Here is a 15,270-nt window from a genome sequence, read left to right as displayed (position 1 = left end):
AGAGCAGCTGGGGTAACAGCGACGTAAAGCAGTGCGTTGTGCTCGCTGCCTTCCAGGCACCTGCTCCGGGTGTTTTACAGATATTAATCATTTACTCACGACCGCCTGGGCGTCCGGGCCGTTGCTAGCCCCACCACACAACGAAGAGCGCCAGGTCTCGGAGGTGAGGGGACTTGCCCGAGGTCACAGAAGCCACAGAAGGAGAGGGAGAAGAGAAGACTGGATGTGACACCGCTCACACCTCGGGGCTACGCGCTTCTTGGGGCAGGCAGCTCATGGTGCAGAACCCGACCCGTTACCTGAGGACTGAACTTAAAAGAGGAGCGTGTAAGTAGGGCAGACAGTTCTGCCTGGTCACCCCCATACCTTGGCAGTTCCGTTTCTAAGTGTCCACTCTGGGAGAGTCTCACGGGAGTGGACAACAAGGTACACACAGAAGGCCCACAGCCCTGAGCTTCCAGCGGAGACGCTGATAACAAAACTCGGTTCTGGCCCTCTCCTACCGTCAATGGGACGCCGGTGAGCCGCCGTAGTAACCAGGTCGGCTTCCTGTGTAACCCGGGAACCTCAAGGGTTAAACAAGAAGGGCAAAGCACAGAATCAGGCAGGGATTCGGGCACTGAGGTCAAAAACCACATGAACCCGTGTATTCGTACATGAAGGCTCTCCACGGCAAACAGCAGGAGGGGTTTGGGGTGTTTGGGGATGGCTAGTGACGGTTCCAAATGTCACCTGAGGCACCAGATAGTGGACATCACTGTTAGTCTCCAGAGCGGGCCAACTACAGTGGGCACATCAAGGATGGAGGACGATGCCCTCCTTTATCCATGATGCCAGAGAAACTAGGAAGACGGCCCACAGGGTGCCTGGGGCAAATCAGAAGGGACTCTGGGGCAGGTGGACACCAGAGAACGAAGGTGACCCTGGCTGGTCTTGGCTCGGTCGGCTCCAAAGCTTGACTAGATCCCACGGAGAGATGGCCCTGTGCCCTGAAGAACCTGCTACACAGTTAGGGAATGGGCTGGCGTCAGGGACCAGATTCCCAGAAGCCCGAAGGTACTCCACTCTGATCGCTGACCTTTGTGTTGAATGTTTTCCAGGTGTTTTCCAGGGCTGTGCTGAGCTCTGGCACAAACAGCACAAACAACCAAGAGCCCAGGTCACTGGACTCCAGGAACCCCCCCCCCCCCATGCCCAAAGAGAGCCGGGGCGCTGTGTTCTGTCTTCACACTGAGCGCGGGCTCGTGTTTTTAATTCCTGGTGTTCTTCTCCGGACTCGTTTACTGCAGCCGCCCACCCATCAGTGCTGCTTTTAACCACTGCCCCCGACCTCCTGGCCATCTGCGTCTCTGGTACTTTCTGCCATCTGGCCGCGGTAGCACGCGCTGCGTATCTTGTTTCCTGCCGCCCTGAATTTGGCAGTCGGGCTGCACAGCTCGGAGTCCAGTCGGATTCATGTGGGGACGCTGCCCCCCGCAGGCCGCAGTCGTGCACGGCTCTCCGGGAGAAACTGCTGGAGCCCAGGCCATTCCCCGCGGGCATGCCGCTAACAGCCCCACAGACCCCTCCAGGCATCTCTCCTCTCACCCGCACAACCTCCTGAGGCTGAGAACTACCACTGTCTAAATTTTCAGACACGCCTGTGTCTCAGAGTTGTGGAGTCACAGGCTCAGGAGCAGCAGGCTCGGGCCTTGAGCCCAGGCTGTCCCCATCTCACTGCCTCCCCAGGGATGGAACTAGCCGTGTCTGAGCAGCTGTACCCTGCCGGATGCCCGCCGTCCACGCTGTCATTTAATCTGTCTGCCAACTGAGAGCAAGGAAAGAGAAGCACACGGACCTGGCTGTGGCCACGCAGCCCTCGCTGGTACCCAGCACTGGCTTCTTACGGTGCTCACACGGGTGTGCGGCTTGGGCTCCCTGCAGGGACTCGGCTGCAGGGTGCAGGTGACTGACCTCAAATCACAGCAGTGTTTGCACCTAGGCTGCCCGCTCCCGGGGGCCGACACAGTCAGGCTGAGCCCAGGAGGAGGTGACAGAGGGCCAGGAGAGGCTGTCTCAGGGCGGGATCACAGCCTCCTTCTGCCTGGACCACAGCCCTGCACCGGCCACCTTGGCCAAGTCGCATCACCCAGCCGGACTCTGGCGCCCTGGCGGGACGCCCCTCCCACACCCACCTCGAAAAGGAATTGCCACTGTAGGGGGATCCGGCCCCCATGCATGGACCAGTGCTGCTGCTTAGAAGTGGACAGGGGTCCTGTGTCTGCTCAAAGCCTGAGTCCGGCGGGGTGCACCGCTTGGTAGAGCGTGTGTGAGGTGTGTACAAGGTCCTGGCTTTAACCCCCAGCACCGCAGGAAAGCTAAACCAGAGCCCCTGCCCCGCCTGCCCCAGCCTCCTTTCCTCCCCTCCGCGTTCTCCTGGAGCCTGAGCACCTGCCACCTTCCTCCGCTTCCCAGCCTGTGGAATCGTGAGCCAGTCGTCTTTCTCGGTGACATGGTCTGTGCTTTTGTGTTACAGCTGTACCAAGCCGAGTAAGACACACGGTCCCCACTCTGGGAGCGGAGACAGTGGAGCCCCACCCCCCACCACGTGGACCTCACTCGAACAGAGGAAGCTCTGCAGCGAGGCAGACCCAGGTGCAGCTCCTGACAAAGGCTTCCACTTCTCAGCCCTGGCGTCGTCGGCACGGCAGGCACTCTGGTATCTGGTGGCATGGCCCTGACAGTGAAGGCCGACACAAATTAGAGTCTGCTCATAGCTGGCAGGAAGTGCACGGCAGCTGGGCACAAACTCTCCTGGAATAAAAGAGACTGAGTTCAGGGAAGGAGGCCTTAAGGCACACGCACCAGGTGGAGGTCGGTACTGCTGGGGCTGCGCGGCCACACCGGGGCATGGGATGCAAGGGCCCTGTCGCTGCAGACAGGAGTCAGGAGAGAGGCACAGAGGAGGCCGAGGAGCCCCGTGCTCTAGGCACAGGCAGCTGTGGAGGGCCTTACGGACACCCTGGGGACAGACACCCACGGAGGACATGGCTGAGCAGTGCGGCGGGGCATGGGGAGGGAGGGACAGGGCGGCACTGTGACTGCCCAGGCCTGGGAGCACTTGCCCGGAGACAGGGCTACTGTGAGAAGGGGGCAGGGGGACCATGACCCAGGCGGGGGACAGAGAGAGGTCGGCGACAGCTTTACAATCAAGCAGTTCATTCCATTTGCACCCTGCTTGTCAGCCAAATTTCATGTTCTCCCACCCGGCCACCTCCCTGCCATGAGGCGACAGCACCCCCGTGTCCCGGGTTCCTAAGGGGGACAGAGTAGGAAGCGTGGCCCAGGTCAAATGCCCAGTAAGGCGCACGTCAGGGTCCTCGCACAGGGCAGGTGTGAGGCCCAAGTTAACCTAGCTACGCCTAGCACCGCCAGGCCAGCAGGAAACGCTAAGTGGAACCAGGGGATTCTCTGAAAGCCGGCCAGTGTGGGGCTACATTTAGTTCTAGAAAAGTGACAAGAGGTCAAACAGAGACAGCCTGTTTGGGTACAAACCACAGGAGCTCGTGTCCTCAACACTGCAGAACCTCTGCTTAGCGGCTGCCCATGTTCCCAGGTGGGCAGTGTCCAGGGCAGGGGTCAGGGTGGGACAGGGTGAAGTCCACTACCCTCTGAGGGCAGGGAGGATGAGATGTTATCCCTTCCGCAAGCTCAGCTGCAGGTCCAGGGGGATCTACTCCCTGGGGAAAGGCGGGCACAGCCCAGGGCTTTCCCTCTAGAGGGGCAGAGACCGGCAGTGACCATCAGAGAAACGCAGTGAGCTGGGAGCAAGGAAGGTCGCCTCTCTGCAGTCTGTCTGCACAGGACAGGGATGTACAGAGCTGCTAGAACCTGTGAGAGACAAGACCAACAGAAAGTGGTCAGGGCACTGAGGACACCTCCCACAGAAGGGGCTGACGTGGGCCTCCTGGGGCCGTGGTCAGCTCTCACTAGGGTGGGCAGGCAAGCCCCTCCTGCTCCTTGTCTCTTCCGCATGTTGGCTGTTTCCCTGCCTGCTTCCCTGCTGTGCTGCGACCCGTCAAGGGGTCTTCATGGGGCCGAGCAGAAGCTGGTACCCTGCTCTTCAGTCTCCCAAACTATGAGCCGAATAATTTGGTATTTGGTTATAGCAACAAAACACAGAAACAAAGAATGCATGTACCTGGGCCCATGGCACTATAGACGACACTGGAACCCACCCAGCTGGGAGATGCTGAGCGCACTCTTGGGTGAGCACGGGACGCGTAGCCAGGTCACCAAGGGAGGAGATGAGGCCCAGCGAGCCAGGTGAGTCCTTGGCTTTGTAGCAAGGGAAGGAGTCCCCAAGTCCTCGGCTTCTGGCTATGGATGGACTCCTCCCATGTCTGCCTTTCCATGTATCCAGAGGTAAGGGTTGGCCTAACGATGGTGCCCAGATATCTGACCAAACACTAGTCAGCATCTCCATGAAGGTGTTTAGTAGATGTGATTAATGTCTGTGGCCAGTCGACTTTAAGTGAAGGAGCAATAACCTCATCCAATCCATCAAAGAGCTTAAAAGCAAAGGTAAGTGTTCCCTTAGAGGACATCTGTCTCAAGACTCAAACTCAGAAGTCCCGCCTGAGTGTCCAGTCCAGGGAAGACCACACTTTGCCCCTGAAGGTTTGATAAGCAAATTCACAGGAACACACTGAGGACAGGCAGAGTGCCAGGAGCGAAGGGTGTGCTGAGCTCACTCACATGCACCCGGGAACCCGAGCCACAAAGTGTGAAACCCAAAGGAGGGCCAGGTGGTTCAGGTCAAAGAACGTCTCCTCCACAGCGGACAGAGAAGTGGGGACCAGGGACACTTTTAGAGAGCCCAGAGAACGGAGCTCTGGGACAAGGACCCGCTGGGCTCCAGGTGCTGTTGGGTGATGTGGTGGTCAGCAGTCCTTCCTGTCCTGTTCAAAGGATTGGACAGGACAGCTGATGAATGTCAAAGTTTATCTAAAGATAGATATCTAAAGATAGAATAAAGAAATATAAAAGAAGAAAAAGAAATGCTCAAAAAGAAAAAGGATTCCACAGAAAAGAGAATATTCACACTGCACACAGAAGAGACTGCGGCAAGAACAAGAAATTGATGGTGACCAAGCCAGAGGCCATGTCAGGGCCAGCTCCCACCACACAGAGCTTCAGAGCAGCCGTGACCTGACAGCCGTCTGTGCCTGACAGGCCACGCCGCATTGTGCAGTCAGCTGCCCGTGCCCTAATCTCCTGCCTCATAGCGTGGATTTCATTCTCTCCTGTGAAATGGGTTTCTTGTCCCTTGGTGAATGCACTGTCATAAGGAGCTTTGAAGGCAATCATGTTCTCTCTGGGAAATCCAGTCTTTAGTTAGATAAGAAAACTTCACCCAGGGCCTTGCTATGCTTCAGGAGAAAAAGCAGACAGAAGAGGACGGAGAGACAGGAGGAAAGGCCACAGAGACCTGAGTAGTGCAGCAGTTACTTCAGCCTAGTGTGTCAAATCACTGCACTCTGGGGTGCCGTCTCCTGTACCCCAACACCCGCATGCTAGGCTGCCCCACAGATTGTGGCTTTGCCTTTCCCCACATAAATAAACTCCTTAAAATCAGTCTCTAGCTCGGGCACCCGTCTTCCCTGTTGGCTGTGCTTATCCGGAGGGCCCAGAGTGACAGGTGGGGTTAGCAGCAGTGTGCCAGGCTTTGGTGAGAGGAGGAGGAGGTCCCGACGCTGTAGTCACACACGCATTCCTGTGGGTAGGTGGGGCTGGGGTGGCCCATTTTAAAGATGAGGAAATTCACGTGCACGAGATTTTCCCCAGACCTCTCGTGAATGACAGATCAGAAACCTAAAGCCCAAAGCTCTCCTTCAAAGCACCTCGCTCTGTTTCACCCTCTCCTAGAACACTCTCTGGTGCCATCTATCACACACAGCACCCGGGCAGTCTGCTCTCCGCCTGTATGACTGGGGCGCCAGCTGCTAAGGGGACACAGGCTGCACTTCCGCTCCCCGTTCCTCCTCCAGCCCCCGATTTTGGAAATACCGAGCCGCCTTCCCTGCTCTCTTCCGGCATCTCACCACTGCAACCTCGGAGGCTTGCTCGAAACGCCTGGCCTTTGGTCCTGCCTTTGCTACCTATCTTTGACCAAGGCCACCAGGTCCACACCCGCAGGCCTCATCCATGAGCTGAGCCCAGAAAACCGGTTTGAGAACAGCTGAGCTCCTGGGGATAAAGGAAATGAGTGGGGCAAGTGCCCTGTGTGCTTCTGTGACCGCCATCTTGAATACCTTGGGTATCTCTAAGTGTCCCTGGACTTTTCTTTTCATCTTTACCATCAAGCAACTGAAATCACTGATCTACCACACTGGGCGGGCGTCCTTTGAGCCTAAGTCTGGGGCTGCACCTCACTTCTCAGAGGCCAGCTGGGAAGTGGCAGGGGTGTTTTTTGGTCACAAAATTAAGATAGGTAGCAGCAGTGGCTGGGAACAGGGTGAATTTGCTAAATAACACAGAACTGCATGCTTCCACCTGGTGTAAGTCATCTTGGTGCAGCTCCATGGCAGAGGGTGTGCCTGGCACGCATGGAGTACTGGGTTCAGTCCCCAAAACACATGTACACACACAAGCACACACACATGCACACGCACACACACACGCACACATGCAGTAAAACAAAACCAAAAAAATCCACTTCACACTGCTTAAGTTGGTGAAATTTTGCCATGTATTTACCATCACTAGGTTTTGAATTATGCATTTTATTAGTGTATGTGCATATCAGCAGGATAGCAAAGAGGGCATTGTAAAATATTTGTGTTTGTTTGTTTTTAAGGAAACACAACCTGACGCACCAGGCGTCTGGAGTTTTACGGCGTATTTTATTTTGTCTGGAGCCGTTCTGCCGCCCCTGAAATAGGCAGACACGTAGGCATCTCTAATGAAGGCCTGCCGCGGCACCCACCGGGAGGCCCTGGGAGACTGAGAAAATACACATTGGAGCCGAGGAGGATCAGAGCTTCGGGAGGACCTGCCTGAGACTCAGCTCCAGCGGCATCTGAGCTCAGTCTGGCACTCAAACACTGCTGTTTACAGGGCTTCGCAGCCTTCAGGAGGACAAAGCTCCCTGAGTGCATGTCCCTGCATGGAAGGAGACCCCCGGGAAGGGCAGGCTCTGATTCAGGCTTACGTGGCCCCTAGGAACCGTCCCTTTGATCCAGCAATGTCTCTGTACTCCAAGTCCCGTTTGCTCCTGTCCCTAATGGATGAGTAACACTTCCTTCTGCGTGCTCCTGCTGACCGGCTCCTATGGCCAGCATCAGGTGTGCGTGCAGGTCTTCTGTCCACCAGCGTGCAGGCTTCGTGGCCGCCCTGTGCCATGGTGTGGTCCTCATCACACAACCTGGGAAGCCAGAGCAGATGCATTGGTGACTGCTATCTCCCCAGCCCACCTTGGAGGGGATCTGCATGACTTCCTGAGTGTCCCTGTCCAGTGGCACCCTCTGACTGCACGGAACAGTCCAGAGATGCGTCCCGCAGTCCCTCAGAGGCCTCCGCAGAACCGAGACCCGGCTGTCCACCATCAATGCCCCGCCCTCATCTCTCCCTCCTCCCTGACTGCCTCACCCCTCTTCATGCACCCCAGGACTGGCCCCCGATTAACCACATCACTCAAATGCCTGTCTCAGGGTTTGCTTTCAGGGAAACCCAAAGCGAGACAGCAGCTAAGTTTGGGGAGGCTGCCGGGGAGCCCACGGTTAGAAAGTGTGGCCGGGCCACCGCGGACACCCACTCTTCTGGCCCTCAGCGCACCTGGTCTCGCCCCCTGGGCTCCCCCACCCTGGGCCCTGCTCGGGAATTAGGGGAGACAGCACAGGAGGAGAAGCAAGGTCGCCATCACAAGCAAATGACCGCAGCGCTGCCCCTGTGTCTTCCTGGCAGCCCTGGGCAGCAGACCAGCAGCAGAGTGTGATGCCCACTTTGTAAGAAACCGAGGCTCAGAGCTTTGCACAAAGTGACAAAGGAAATGACCCCTCCCCCAGGCCCGTCCTCCATCTTTCTCAGTCTTTCTGTGCCAAGAGGTGCCATTCCCTGACTTCAACCCCCCAGTCCCCTTGCCTCTGGCAACCCGAGGAGGCAGCGGCAGACAGGGAGAGCAGGGCATATTTAGGCGCCACTCCTGGGCAGCTACGATTTCAGCAGTGACCACCACTGTCCACCTGAGCCACAGTCCAGCTCAACCCATTTCATGTAACTTCTACAGACTTGGATTTGCATAAGTCATTCTAGAAATCTCAAGGATTCTGAGGAAATGACCTCAGTTCACTGAGATCCCACAGCCTGTCCAAGCCGTCTGTCCTGACCTCTGCTGGCGGATCGGCCCTCACCTGCCCATCAGCCACTCTGGCTTCTCGCCACCAAGCGTGCGCCCTGCACCACCCCACATTCTTCCCACACCCCCTCGGGGTACAAGCCGCCCAGTTATCAAAACCCTGGCTGAACGGGGGGGCCCTAGCACCCCAGCAGAGGGTAAGAAAACAAAACTAGGGATGAGCAAATGCCACCTTGGGCCTGTGTACCCTGCTCTGTCCTTGACCCTTCCATGATTGCATGGTGGGCAGAACAGCTCGACTCACAGATAAAGGACCCGAGGCTGAGAAATCCACATCCGGGTCACCCAGAGCCGATCACCCACACCTGACTGCCTCACCACGGTGGCCACACTGCCCCCCAACCCTCTGGGGCCCTGGACAGCCACAGGGGACAAAGGCAGCTTCAAGGTGGTAAAGGAGCGTCCGTGACTGGAACAGTCCTTCCCTCCTGCGGAGAGGCAGCCTTTCCTGTGAATGGCGGGACAGCAGGGAGGAGGAGCGCAAATCAGCACAGCAGGAGCTGGAGGGGGGCAGGGCACCCAAGAGCTCCTCAGCTCCAGCCACCTCAGGGAGATCCGGTGTCAGGAAAAGGGGGAGACGGCTGGGCAGCCAGTGGGAACCAAGGGCTGGGAGGACAGTCAGGAGGCACAGCCACGGGGAAGAAGCCACGGCGTGATGCAGAGCCCCACGCAGGCATCTGCAGTGTGGACAATGCACGCGCGCGCGCGCGCACACACACACACACACACACACACACACACACACACACACACACGGCAGGGCAACACCGGTGCTCGGTAGCTCAGAATGAGAAGCATACGGAAGGGGCCGCTTCCATCTGAGGCAGCAGCTGGGGAAACGCTCCGTCCCCTCGGGCACCTGGGAGAGGAGCCGCTGGAACCCTAAGCAGAGAGCCGGGACACTAAGAGAAGCAGCAGAGAGGCAGGGCTTCCCCAGTACCCCATTAATATTGAAGTCTGAGGCAGAGATGGAACGCGAGACTGTTGGGGGGACACTGGGCACCCCCATTCTCCCTATTTGGACCCCGCCCACACGCTGTCCTTTCTAAAGCAACTGTTTCCAGTGTTTCAGCGCTTGCATCTCAACTACGAGATTCTGTTCGTAATCCCTAGTTCTCCCAACGCTAAGGGAGCAGTGTTGGCCCACTGTGCAGATTTGGAGACTGAGGTGCAAAGACCCTATGTCTCACAGGCAGCTGGTGAGAGGCAGGGAGGATGTAATCCCTGTGCCTCTTCTCCAGGCCCTTTCTGTTGCCCCGTGCTGAACTCCAAACCTGGGCTTCCAGAATGGCCACTTTCCACAGAGAAGACAGAAGCACAGAAGGGGAAAGACGATGCCTACAGTCAAGGCCCTGGCACCCAGAAACGGAAACCTTCGCTCTTGCTGCCCCTCTGTTCTCAAGCCAGTTTGATTCATCCAAGCCTCGCAGCCTGGGCCGCCGGGAAGGACATTTCCTCCAAGCACAGTAGCAAATACTGTATTCCTCCCAGGCCTGTATTCGGTTATTCATTCAGCAAACATTTATCAAGCCCCTCGTTGGTGCTAAGAACTACGTACTGTGCAAATATTTTTCCAGTAAGCAGCCAGAAGGCGCTGAGCCAACGTTTTCTTATGTTTTGCTTTTTCTGGGTTCTTTCAGCCCATTTCCACCGAATCCCCTGCAGCACTTGGTACTGGCAAACTCCTCCGAAAGCTCAGCGGAGCCCAGCACCCTGCTCTCTTCTGAACACAGATAACCACCCGGCAGCGGGTTGTTTTCTGTTTGGAAACACAGCTGCTCTGAACGAGTTTCTTTTCTTTGCTAAATACAAACAGTGAAGGTTCTTTGTATTCCATTTTCCAAGCTGAAAAGCCTGGTTGAAAGGGTGCTTTGTAAAAGACTCTGAAAAGGGGGGTGGAGGGAAACCATGAATTTTTCTAGCTTTCCACTAGAAATCTAGGAAACCAGGGAGATGAAATGAAATCAGATTCCCAAATCCATGGCATTCTGTTCAGAGTCAGACCAAATGTCACCCTCGCCTCTGCCTCGTCATCGATGACCGCTTGCCGTGTGACAAATGACTCCTCACGCTCAGTGGCTGAACACGCACGCTTCTTACTTCCCATGGTTCTGTGGCTCTGCGGGTGGTTCATCCGGACCCCTGCAGCGGGACCAGGACAGTGCAGACACGGTTACAGGCCTCGTCCTCCTGCGGAGGGCCAGCCTGGGCTCCTCGCCTGCTCTGGGCGGTCCCTGCAGGAAAGAGCAGGTCCCAAGACCTTTCAGTCTGCATATCTCGGCCACTGCTGTCCCACTGCTCAGACCATACTGCAAAGCCATCCTAGCCTCAAGGGGTAGAAAAACACCTCCATTTCTTAACCTACAAACTACTGTGTTTTCTATATCCCTTCAGCTACAAGCAACTCATGCCAGCAGGGAGCCATCACCTGGAGGTCCCCTCCGAGATGGCCTTGTCCCTGCAATAGTGACTGGTGTCTCTCCACCACGAGGGGCTGCCAGCATGGGGTGCCACAGACCCGTGGCGAGAGAAGCACGGGACTGGTGTGGCAGCCCAGTCGGGCTCTGGGTGCCTGGTACCCTCATTCCCACAGCAGAAGGACAGGAGAGAGCCGCTAGGGTCCCTCTGATAAGGGCACCGGCCCCATTCACACGGCTCTGCTTCGGGGCATGACGACCTCCCAAAGCCCTCCCCTGACACCACTGCTTTTGGCAGCTAGGATTCCAGCACATGAATTTGGGGACAAATATTCCATCCTGGCCACTAGAGGAATAGAAAGGCCAGGCCAGCCCAAACCTGGGACAAATTTCCCCAGCTTCAGCGTCTCCCGAGGGGTCCAGTTCCCATGGAAACAGAATCACAGAAAGCCCTGATCTCACTTCCTTACCTGCCACGGTGAACACACTCACACACATGCGCACACACACGCACAAGCATGTTCAAGCCCACGTATGCACACCTGCCACAGACCAGTGCACTCTCCTTCTCGCTGAGGGCCTGCTCCCTGGAAGCGATGGATGATGCCAGGCATAGTTTGGGAAAGTGGCTGCTCAGGTGGCATCGCGGCTGCCACCCACCAGGCAACAGGCAGTGAGCAGTCTGTCTTCACAGCCCCTGGCCCAAGGTGGGGGCATAATGGCACACGCCTGTCACCCCAGCACTCTAGGAGGCTGAGGCAGAAGGATCATAACATTAAGCCCAGCCTAGGGAACTTAGCAAGACCCTGTCTCAGTATTGAAAAAAAAATTTTTTTTTTAAAGAATGGGAATGTAGCTCACAGTGAGGGCCCTGGATCCACTTCCCAGTATTGCAAGAAAAAAAAAATGGGGTTTAAACTAAAGCTGGCTGCACTTCTACAGAGTGGCCGTGACATGGACCGGGGAGAGGGAAAGGCCGTTGCAACCCAGCGAAGGCGGAGAGGCGGCCCTGCCAAGCCCAGCCTCCCTGTGCGCATGCGCAAGGTGGAGACCCACACCTGCAGCCTGCAGAGCTGCTGGGAAGCACAGGACACGGCAGGTGACCTCTGGCCAGGCGCTTAAAGGGTTTAGGCACGGAAGGACCCTTCTGCCTGCACCACGCCTTTTTAAAAACGCACTGGATGGCTGGCTTGTTCCACTCGATACCCTGCGACCACCCCTCGAGGCGACCTCTTGTCCTTTAGCAAGAGCCTCTGGTCCCCTGGGGCAGGCATGGCAGGAGCAGGGATGGAACCTGGTGGACGTGGCTGGCGGGGAGGCGAAGGTGACGGGTGGCATCTCTGAGGCACCAGCTTGTCCCACTGCTTTTTCCTTGGCTGGGGTGTGAGGCCACGCTGGGCCACTCTAACAGAGTATCTGGCACTGAGTGATGCACAAAGAAAAGCTGTCCATTGGGCTCCCGGTTCCGTGGCTGGAGGGTCCAGGCTGCACGGTTCCAGCGTCCCGGCAAGGGCCGCCTGGCGTCATCACTGCACGGCAGAGGACCAGAACAGGACATGACTGCATGCAGAAGAAGAGACTCAGGAGTTGTCAGGCGCCCGGACAGTCTGTTCCCCAGAACCAGTCCAGCCAGCAGGACAAGCATGGGCTCCTCTTGGGGTGGCGCCCTCCTGACCTAGCCGCCTCCCACAGCCCAGATTCATGAGCTGCTTCTGGAACGCGAGCATCTGGGCGGCAGGCACATCCAAGCTGTAGCAGATGGATGCGATTCAAGAAGCAGGAAAAGGAGCCACACAAGGACTGACACATCAGGTGAGTGGCCCTAAGGCCGTGCGGGGAACAGAGCTGGGAAGGGAAGCCAAAATGACACGTGCCCAGGCTCGGCTCACCTGAAGAACCCGCAGCCCCTCCGGACCCTCATCCTGCCCAGGCTGCTGACCCCAAGGAGGGTGAGGTAGCTGCAAAGCTCGTCCTTAAGAGAGAGGGCCGGCAGTCCAGAAGGAGAGGGGCCACTCCCTGGTCTCAGCCTCACAAATGAGGTGTGTCCCTCCCCCCTCCTCTTCCTCCTTGTCTTCCTCCCCTTCCTCCTCCTCCTTTTCCTCCTCCTCCTCCTCATTCTGGGAGCTGGACTGGAGAGGAGAGAGGTGGTAAGATGTAGGTACAAGACAGAAAAAGAAATGGGGCTGCTCACCCCAATGTCAGAGCTGGCCAGGGCATGTTGGGACATAGGGAACCTCGCTGGGCCAGGAAGGGGCTAAGATTCCTAGAAACAGTCATAACGCTTGCAGGTGCCATTTGTTACACATTCGCTGTGTGCACACTGTGCTAAATGTGCAAGGGTTTGGGACAAGGGCTCAGTCCAGGCTCCTGCGATACGGAAGGTGGGAGGAGGTGGACAAAGGCTCAGGTCAATCTGAAGAGCCTTCCTGGCTGAAGACGGCAAAGTCTGCGCACAGAGAAAGACCAGAATGCATTAAAACGTACCAAATATACTCTATATATTCATCTTTAAAGATATTAAATATATTTATTTAATTTTAATTTAATAACACTTCTCAAAAAACCTGATAGCTCACGGCTGGAGGCTGTCATAAAGCAGGAGGGTAAAGGAAGTGACGGGGCATTTCTTCTGCCTTTTCTGTGCCTTTGGAGACCCAAATGGGAGATGAGGTAAAGTTGCTTTTTCCAAAAGTGTGCTAAGAAATGAAGAAGCCATTACAGAATGCAAAGCTAACCGTTTTTGTAAGCCCTCGTCCATTAATATATTTTGCATCAAGCATGAGTGGCTATTACATGAGCCAAAAGAGACAACCTGACCAGCCCTGCCCAGTGGAAGAGCTGGCACCACCTTTGAAGTGGTCTTACCGAGAGACATGAAATCTTAAAAAAACCAAGACTTTCTACCCAAATGCCAGGTCACATGGCGAAGGTCCATGGGCAAGTCCCAACCAGAAAATGCCACAGGACAGACAATCCAGTTTCATTCAGAAATAAATTACAAGGGGGAAAAATAGAAACACAGACAGAAATCGGCGAGATCATCACCAAATCTCAATCTATGCACCTCATTTGTATACCGATTCAGACTGCTGAAGACAACTTTAAACCATTTATGAGACACCTGGAAATACAAACGTTGGCCAGATTATCCGATATTAATCGATAGTCACTAATCATTGATAATATGCTCAGGTGTGCAATGGTTTCATGATTATGCTAAAGACAAGCAGCTCTCACTCTGGAGGTGCACACTGGAGCACTTAGAGCGACAGCGCTCTGACTCCAGAGTTTGTGCCCCAGTGACACCAGGGAGATAAGCTTGGCCACGACTTGATCGTTGCTGAAACTCAGGAGTGAGCCCATAATGATTTACCAGATGACCTTGAATATTTTTTCACATGTAAGATTTTCCATCATAAAAGTTCAAAACTATGTACGCAAAGAGGCCTGATGTGACAGGTGGGGGTCGTGTGGAAGAGCTGGACCCAGCACATCTGAGCTGCACAGCTGTATGCGGTGCCCCGGGCATGGACACCCGTGGTGGGTGGGCCCGAGATTGCGGGGCCTGCCGGGCAGACGGGCTCAGTCCCTGGGGCTGGTTAGATCAGAGCCCGTTCTAAGAGCCAGGCAGGGAGATGCAGCAAGAGGCGGGCACAGTGCAGTGGGCACTTGGACTCCCAGAAGCACCCGCTGGCAGCCGCCGGGCACTGGATGTACCGCCAGCACCGCCGGGCAGATGGATTCCAGAAGTGGGCCGGGTGCAGCCTGCCAGGGAAGGGCCCTGAGCCCGAGCCTGAGCCCCGAGCCAGGAGCAGCCGCAGGAGGAAGGCAGGCGGGCCACCTGCAGTGCTGGGCTCGGGGCAGGGTGGGGTGGAGCTCAGGAAGGCTCTTCTGCCCGCCCCCACCCTGGGAAGAGCTCTCGGCCCCTCTGAGGCTCCCGTGGACTTGCTGGACCCCAGCTCTGGCCACAGCTGGCCGATCCCCAGGCAGGCAGCTAACCCGAGAGGGAAAAACATCTGTAGCTTGGGCTGAGTCCAGCATCATCCTTCAAGAATCTGAAGGAAGAAATTCTGAAGGTAGCTGTCCCAAGGTGATTTTAATGGGAGTTTTAAGTCCAAAAAAAGCCACAGAGATTAAATGCGCACAGTGAAGCTCAACAGCTTCCAGCTAAGACCTCATCACTGGCAGTGTTAATGCCACCCGGTGATGACCACGTTTGGTGGCACTGACAGCAGAGAAGTCAGTCACAGGAGACAGGTGTCACTGTTCAAAGTGCCACTTAGCCCAGTACTGTGTTTAGTACTTGACGGGATTAACCCTAGAGTCGGGCAATGTCCACCTGGAAAATGAATCCTCCAAGAGTTCAGGTTAGTGCGGATGGTGACGGGGTCTTCACCACTGAGGCAGCCCTCACCCTCGATGGGAAGCCTGAGCCCCTGAGAAAGGGGAGGCAGGGAC

At 56.2% G+C, this 15,270-nt stretch overlaps 2 long non-coding RNA genes across 2 annotated transcripts; one reads left to right on the top strand and one right to left on the bottom strand.

Annotated features, from left to right (window-relative positions):
* Positions 1-6,716, top strand: LOC134477416 (uncharacterized). Its single transcript, XR_010049481.1, has 3 exons — positions 1-327; positions 1,101-2,313; positions 2,516-6,716. It is a non-coding gene; the product is annotated as an uncharacterized LOC134477416 (long non-coding RNA).
* Positions 6,717-6,744: 28 nt separating this feature from the next.
* LOC134477417 (uncharacterized) lies at positions 6,745-10,165 on the bottom strand. Its single transcript, XR_010049482.1, has 2 exons — positions 9,954-10,165; positions 6,745-7,405 (listed from the first exon to the last, which is right to left on the bottom strand). It is a non-coding gene; the product is annotated as an uncharacterized LOC134477417 (long non-coding RNA).
* Between the last annotated feature and the right edge of the window lie 5,105 nt (positions 10,166-15,270).

This window comes from Cavia porcellus, unplaced genomic scaffold, assembly GCF_034190915.1.
Source record: "Cavia porcellus strain 051 isolate PalLab524CR breed Dunkin Hartley unplaced genomic scaffold, mCavPor4.1 scaffold_8, whole genome shotgun sequence".
NCBI lineage: Eukaryota > Metazoa > Chordata > Mammalia > Rodentia > Caviidae > Cavia > Cavia porcellus.
Note: the sequence above shows the minus strand (reverse complement) of the source record. Positions and strands in the feature narration are given on the sequence as shown.